Below are 7412 nucleotides of genomic sequence, written 5' to 3' on the forward strand. Positions count from 1 at the left end.
CGTACATTATTTGGTGAAACAGTCCCCCCTCCACCCCCCCAACAAACACAAATGAACTTCAAATGTTTTCTTTTGAAAATAACTTTGTGTCTCATTTATTTTACCATAATATAAAGAAAGACGATACAAAAATAAAATATATATGAAATCTTACCCCACAGCTGTCCCTACCCTCCCCTAACCCCAACCAAATTTCCAAGTTCAATGTAAACCCCAACACCCAATTCCCACCCACCAACAAAAGGATTGAAAAAGGGGCAAACAAACAGGGTCCATCTCAAAGCCGGCGGGCTTTCAAGTGTTTGTCCACAATGAGCTTCACCCGCTCCTCTATTTCATCCTCGAGCCTCGCTACCCGGAGGAGAATCTTTTTTTGAAATTCACGGCACCTACATTGGCATGCATGTTGTGGGGCGGGGGGAGGCCGATGATGAAAAAATCCGGCGGCGGGCAGCTGCCTGACCACGGCGACGTACTCCTGCAGGCTTGGGGGCCGGGGCATTGGAAGAGGCAGCAGCGGCTGCCGCCGCCGCCGCCGCCTCCTCCTCCTTCTCCTCCTCGGCCTGAGCCACCAGCCGGCGGTAGGCCTCAACGATGGCCTGCAGTTTCCGCTGCCGGGCCCGGACTGCCAACTCCTTTCTTGTTGGTTTTGAAGGAGTAACTATAAAGAAAGAGACAGAATTGTTGTAATCCAAAATCCCAGCAAATCAAGAACACAAAATGTATTCAACACATAGTGGCACAGTAGCACTAGCAAGCAAGCTGAGTACAAAAAAATGTGTTGCATCTATCTTGAACATTCTACGGCCTATATAATTAATTTGTTGGACTTTTTGGCACGGCATTATGCCTGCCCTAGTAGCATGGGTGTACTTCAACGGTCACACACATACGAACACCTGTCTTTTTCATATCTCGTTTTATATCATATACTCTGCTTCCGGGAACAGTCTCAAACTAACATTAATTAACACGGGACAGCTAGTAGTAAATGTCTAGTAGAGACTATCATTCTTTATATTGCGCAACAAACCTTAGGTGGTTTGTGTTTCACCAGCAACGACCCATGCATCCAGTCGTCCCCTCCTTCCCTTGAGTTTGGGTATGACCAAAACACCGCTGCTGAGACTATCCTACCCACCGATATTGGGTGTGTCTCCCAACCACGCAGGCAGCTGTGTTTTCCCCTTTCCATGCTTCCACAACAACCCATGCATCCGACTGCTATCAGCCACCTGCATTGCTGATTCCAAAGTATCCTTCTATATTAGATGATTGGTGCTTTTTCCTTGCTCCTTTCATCATACTTAAAATCGATCTCCTTAGTGTTAATCCATCGCGGTCATGTTGTGGATAAGACTTTTAGTCTGCCACCAACCTTTCACAGCTGAGTTGTAGTCAGATAGAAGAGGCCTGTTATTTTATCAATTCTCGCCGGTGGTAATGCTAAGCATGGTAATGACAATAAAGGTGGCGTCATATATTGTCCAGTAGAACTTCAAGTTCATTATAAATCTCAGAGTACAGTGAGGAAGTTTTCCCCTCCCACCAAGTAATGCGGATCACTATTGAATGTAACTTACCATCGCCCACCGCTGTTGGCTCCTCCCCCACTGCTGCTGGTGCTGGTGTAGGTGCCTCTGGTCCTGTCCCCTCCGGGATCGCCTCTGCTGACGCTGCGCCGCTGTCCCCGTCGGCACTGGTGGATGGTACCGGTTCTGCACCTATAAAAATAAGTACACCTTTTTAGATGGATGCACAGCCCCCATTGTACTTGTTCACCAAGAATGGAGTTCTGCAAAACAGTTAAGTACAACGTAATCAGTAGTAGTCCACATTGCATAGTACAGCAGAGTCACTACACATATTAGCATTCATTTGTTATGGTATGGTACCCAAGCTCATCTCATCTCTACTGCTACTCTAGTCCTTGGAAATTTGAACTGAACCATGTAACCTTTGTACATCAATGTATACAGTTTTGCGCATGCTACCTCGCAGCTTGTTGCGCAGTACGAGAAGACGCCTTTGAGGCCACATGATTGTTCAATGCATACACCTGAAGAGGTTGGAAAATAAAAAGGCCCGTATTTACTTTTTGTATGTGGATTGTGGAATCGAGTTTGCTTACAGGTTACACCTTTTTTTAGCATGACTGCAAAAAACTTGCATAAATGTATTTCATACTGTCTAACGTGCACCACTTTTGTCATTATTTTTCGGCAGATGAGAAGATTTCCTTCTACGAAGCAGAGATTTCCAGAACTTACCAAAAAGAGGCATATGTAACCAGTATACGTTCAATGGTGAGGGGTCTCCGACATTTCCCACATTTCCCTATCGTGCACTAGTAGCTGTAAAAATGTAGATTACTTTATTCAGCCTTTTTTAACTCTGAATTTTTTCTGGTGGGCCCCTTGACATATTTCACGGAACAACTTAAAAACATTGATGTTACTTACTTACTTCTAACAAAATAAAGCTTTTGAAGTACCACATTGACTCAGAAGTATATTTTCAGTGTCTGTTGTCTTGTAGACTTACACGAGGGAGTGAGCAAAAGAGGGTTACTTAGGTTATGGATTGTGTAATAAAAGCATTGGGCATCTTGGTATTGGGGTTCAGGAGTGGGATAATTGAATAATTGACCAATGACTGAGCCCATATAGGTTGTCGTTCAGTGAATTGTGGGTTCCTCAGAGTTCTGTGACTGAGGTGTAAGTAAGGTCCAACCTGCCTATCACCAACATCCAATTTTCTGGTGCATACATAGTTATGTATGTGACTGCATAGAATAATACCCACAAGAGTAGTAGTGGTATACTAATGTTTACAAAATACTAGACCAACATCTGGATGCATACTTGGTTGGTGTCAATTGGCAAAGCAGGGACATTACAGAGGAAAAAGCATAAGACAGGAGTGGACCCTGTGCCTACAGCTTTTCTATCACAGATTTTTTGAAAAGATTAATACCTTAACTAAAGAGTGGGCAACAGGGCAAGCTTACCTACAGACAGTCTAATACTAGTAGTAGCACAGAGAGTCGTAGCAGAGGCTCTTTGAAGGAACAGAAAGGCAGGGACAGATACACAAAATTTTGAAAACATAATGAAAATCAAAAAAGCATTTGTCAAAATTTATTTAGGAAGGAAATGTCATTAATCGGTTGGAAAAAAAAGCTCCGTTAGAAAGTTAGGGAAATATCATTGTTCCAAAAGAAAGCACTGTTGGACTTACTGGGGACAGCAGCAGGATCCTCAGTAGAGGAGCTCTGTGCCTGTGGTTCACCCGCCGACTCGGTCCCAGCCTTCTGCTTGCCCCTGGGTTCTGTGGTTCATGTAAGAAATAATAAAGAAAGAGAAAAACATTGAGTGCTGTGAAACATAGACATCATTTCAAAAACCACTGCTAGAACATTAAAAGAAACAAACATTGATCTACCAAATGACTACTGCCTTGCAGGATTCACTGACTGTATACTTGGAGAAAACAAATCAAATGTTCCATAAACATTCTGATTGCAGATTACTAAGTAACACAGAGGCAGTAACACCTGAACAACACCACCGATTCAAGAATGGGGTAATCAATTATCTGTAAGTAGGCATTTCTTTTTTATTTTTGCCAGCAAAATGCATAGATCACAAGGAGGAGACATGCTTAACTTTGTGCATACACGAAATTGTACGTTCGTTGCATCATATTTTGTTCTGCTACTGACTGAATGCTACTGCTGCTAAGCCTACCCACTCACTAAACAAACTACCTCAGTTCTATGGAGGGCTGAGGCAGGGGCAGCTCTAGGCTCATGGTGGTCCTGGGCAGGCAGCGTAGGTAGGGGGCCCCGGAAGAGGAGGTCGGGGCAGAGCACGGAGGCCAGTGAAGTGGGGGGAGTCAGGGTGTTTGGAAGTGGAACAGAGCCGGAGGCACCAAATCCCTGCCAGGGGCCGCCACGCAAATATGTATCCATCCTCAGAGGATTATTAAATTAAGGATATATATTGGTGTGGTGGCCCCTGGCGTTTGGTGGCCCTGTGCAGTTGCACAGCTTGCACATGCGAACGCCGGCCCTGGCTGAGGTAAGAAGAACAAAGTAACTTTAGCATTCATTGCCAGAGGAGGATTCATGCAGAAGAGAAGGGCGTTAAAAAAATTATACAATATGCAAACTACGTACAATTATCCATCCACCGCTATTTCACTGACGGACAAAGGAAGGACAAGACTCTATTAATAGCATTAACTAACTTCAGTTCTCTACAATAAAGAAAATCTCACATCAATAAACAGCAAAAGCTAGCGCCAAGTTGAAACAACACGCAAGAGTCCGTGAAGAAAAGCAGCACAGACCAGTGTCATACAATTACAGTAGATATAACGGAATACATCGGAAATGTAACTAGGAGCACCAGTCATCGCGTTACTTATTCAGCCAAGATTTAGAAAGATACAATAACAATACTTATACTACTATATATATATATATATATTTTTTTTTTTTTTTGGGTAGCCACTCACCAAGACCCACGACCTCAACACCAAGCAGGTCCAACAGGTCCTGCTCCCGGTCCAAAATGTCTGCCCAGCGGTGGGACAGCTGATGGTGGGTACGCCGGATACCGGAGCAGCGGAAGACTGCCCGGCGCACCTTCGCCCACCGCCGGAGACGCTCTTCAATCTGGTAGCCGGAGCCGGGCCTGCCGCCTGCTGCCAAGGTCAAGGGGAGGTGGCGCTGGAGAAAAAAGACCAGGGCAGCCACCTCCTCCTCCCCAAAAAGTTGGCGGGCCGTCACCCCTGAGGGGCGCATTCTGCCGCAAGGCAGCCGGGTTTTTTTGGGCACAGGCACCTTGCCCTTTGAGCCGCCGATGCTGCTGGCGCCCTTCACCATGGTTCTGGGTGGAGGGGAGAAGAAAAGTTCAAGACAAAAAGGTAGGGGAAAGAAGAAGCAAGGTAAAAGAAGGAAGTAAAATAAAACAATAGAAAAGTTGAAAAAAAGTTGTAAAAGTAGAAATAAAATGAAAAATATAAACCTAGGCACAGAGAGAGATAGGTAATAACTAAAGAAAGTTTGAAAAAGTGGGTAAAAAGACCAGGATTGAAGAGATATGAGCTAGATGCTAAAGTAGGCCCAAAACCATAGCCAGAGTGTGAAATCCAAGATGGCTGCGCCCGTCGCGACCGCGTGGGTAGGTTCGCGCGATATTTAGTGCGATCACGCACTTTGTAGTGCGAACAAGAAGATGAGTTCCCGAACATGTCTTGCACAACCCGAACACATGACTTGTGACCCGGAACAGGAAATAAGGGAACGCAAACGGGCGGGACAAACCTCTTGGCTAACTTAGCGCGCTAGCCATCCCAAGCATGCAGGCAGCGCCCCGAACACGCGCACCGCGCTCCCGATGACGAAAAACGGCGCGCAAACGGGTCTAGCAAGCAACTACGCATGTCCGCGGAGCTACGCGTAGGTCGCGGAGTGCGGCTCCGCGAACTACACCCAGGGTTAATTGTAGCATTAATTTTTAATATTTGTCCCGTATGAAATCTGTGCATGATCACGTTCCCTGACCCCTATATCTTGTGTACCCTTTTGTTTTTGAATAATTATTATGTTATTTGTGGTTACACCTACTAATCAGATTATTGTTTTTGTTTTGAATATAAATATTGTAATTATTTTTTCCTATGTTTTCAGGTATTTATTTCATTTTTTAGCAGGAAATCCATGATTTGATTAATTTAGTTATCCAAAATAAATATTTTGTCGCTTAGCGACATTTAGCAAGTATTTTTTCGTCGCTAATCATAAAAACGGGCGCATTTCGATCATATTTGTATATATCTACCATAGCGACGTTTTATGTCCCGATTTTCGTCGCTAACGCTAAAAAAATTGTCGCTAAGTCGCAATTTTTTGCAGCAAACACAGGAAGTGGTGTATTACTGCTTCCTGTCACATGGGTGTGGTTTTTACTTTCACTTTCTCTTTTTAGCACGTTGCTGGTGCATGTGCTGAGAGGAGGAGGTGTATTGTGGTTGCTGTGTTGGAAGTTGGTTTTGGAGAGTGGTGCTGCGTGCTGTGTCCTGTGTGAAGTGTCTGTTTGTAGTATTTGTTATATTTTAGACAGTTTGTGTGTCTACTGTCCTCTGTTTTGTCTGAAGTGTCTGTTAGTTGTATTTGTTGTATTTTAAACAGTTTGTGTGTCTAGTGTCCTCTGTTTTGTAGAGTTTATTTTCTGGTTAGTTAGTTTTTTTATATAAATAGTAAGTTAAGTGGGTTATTATTTATTAGTTTTAAGGGGGTTAAGGGGGTCAGGGAGATGCCTGCTGTTGGGAGGTCAGGGAGGATGAGTGAGGAGGCATTGGGGGGATATTTATGGCTGGTAAAATTTTATCTACCAAATATGTTGGAGGCGGGGGGGCGGATCCTGCAGGGGTATGCTGTGGGGGCACGGAATGTGCGCTGGGAGCGTGTGAAGCTCCAAATGGAGCACTACTTTAAAATTGCCCGCTCCGTGCACCAGTGGAAGCACCGGTGGCAGGACTTGACTGCGCGGGAGGCCGACCTCCTGGATTACACCGGTGTGATGACAGGCATACAGGGTGGTAAGTACAAAAGCCATTATTTCACTTAAATGTCCAAATGTAATGTAAGTGAGTTATGTGTGTGACATGTGTGTATGACATGTACATGCTGACTCGTTACTGTGATACTGTGACAAAGTGTTGATGACAATGTCATTTCCCTATGGGCCATATGTATCAAAGCAAAATGTATTTGCAAACGCCGTAATTCGCAGATTTCCGGCGTTTGCGAACCCATTTTCGCTACATAGTATTTATGAGACATTTTTGGTGCAAAGTAAGGAATCGCTAAATTTGCGATTCCTTAAATGCAATGTATCGAGGCAAAAAACATTCCAAAATGCCATTAAGGAATCACAAATTACTACTAACATCTAGTTGGTGGTAAGTACCACTGCGCCCTCCACGGCCTGGTTGCCCCCACGCTCCCCGCCTGCTCTGCCTGCCTACCTCTACCTGCTGCCTGCCAGACGCCGATCCGGCGCCCCAGCCGCCGCAGGGCTGCCCACCAAGCCCGCCGTTTTTTCCCGCCGTTCCTGCCGCGACCCCGCCCCCCCCCCCCGCTCGCCGATTGGCCCACGCGCTCCCCGCCTCCCAGCTGACCCTCCCTACCGGCTCCCTTCTTAAGGGGACCCAGACCACGATTCAGGAGCGACCACTGCGCCCTCCACGGCCTGGTTGCCCCCACGCTCCCCGCCTGCTCTGCCTGCCTACCTCTACCTGCCAGACGCCGATCCAGCGCCCCAGCCGCCGCAGGGCCGCCCACCAAGCCCGCCGTTCCTGCCGCGACCCCGCCCCCCCGCCTGCCGATTGGCCCACGCGCT

General features: G+C 46.0%; 1 long non-coding RNA gene across 1 annotated transcript; it reads right to left on the minus strand.

Moving 5' to 3' along the window:
* Window positions 1-552: 552 nt before the first annotated feature.
* On the minus strand, window positions 553-3388 carry LOC144783091 (uncharacterized). Its single transcript, XR_013601398.1, has 3 exons — window positions 3241-3388; window positions 1584-1724; window positions 553-661 (listed from the first exon to the last, which is right to left on the minus strand). It is a non-coding gene; the product is annotated as an uncharacterized LOC144783091 (long non-coding RNA).
* Window positions 3389-7412: the final 4024 nt, after the last annotated feature.

The sequence above is a fragment of the Lissotriton helveticus genome, chromosome 9, assembly GCF_964261635.1.
Source record: "Lissotriton helveticus chromosome 9, aLisHel1.1, whole genome shotgun sequence".
NCBI lineage: Eukaryota > Metazoa > Chordata > Amphibia > Caudata > Salamandridae > Lissotriton > Lissotriton helveticus.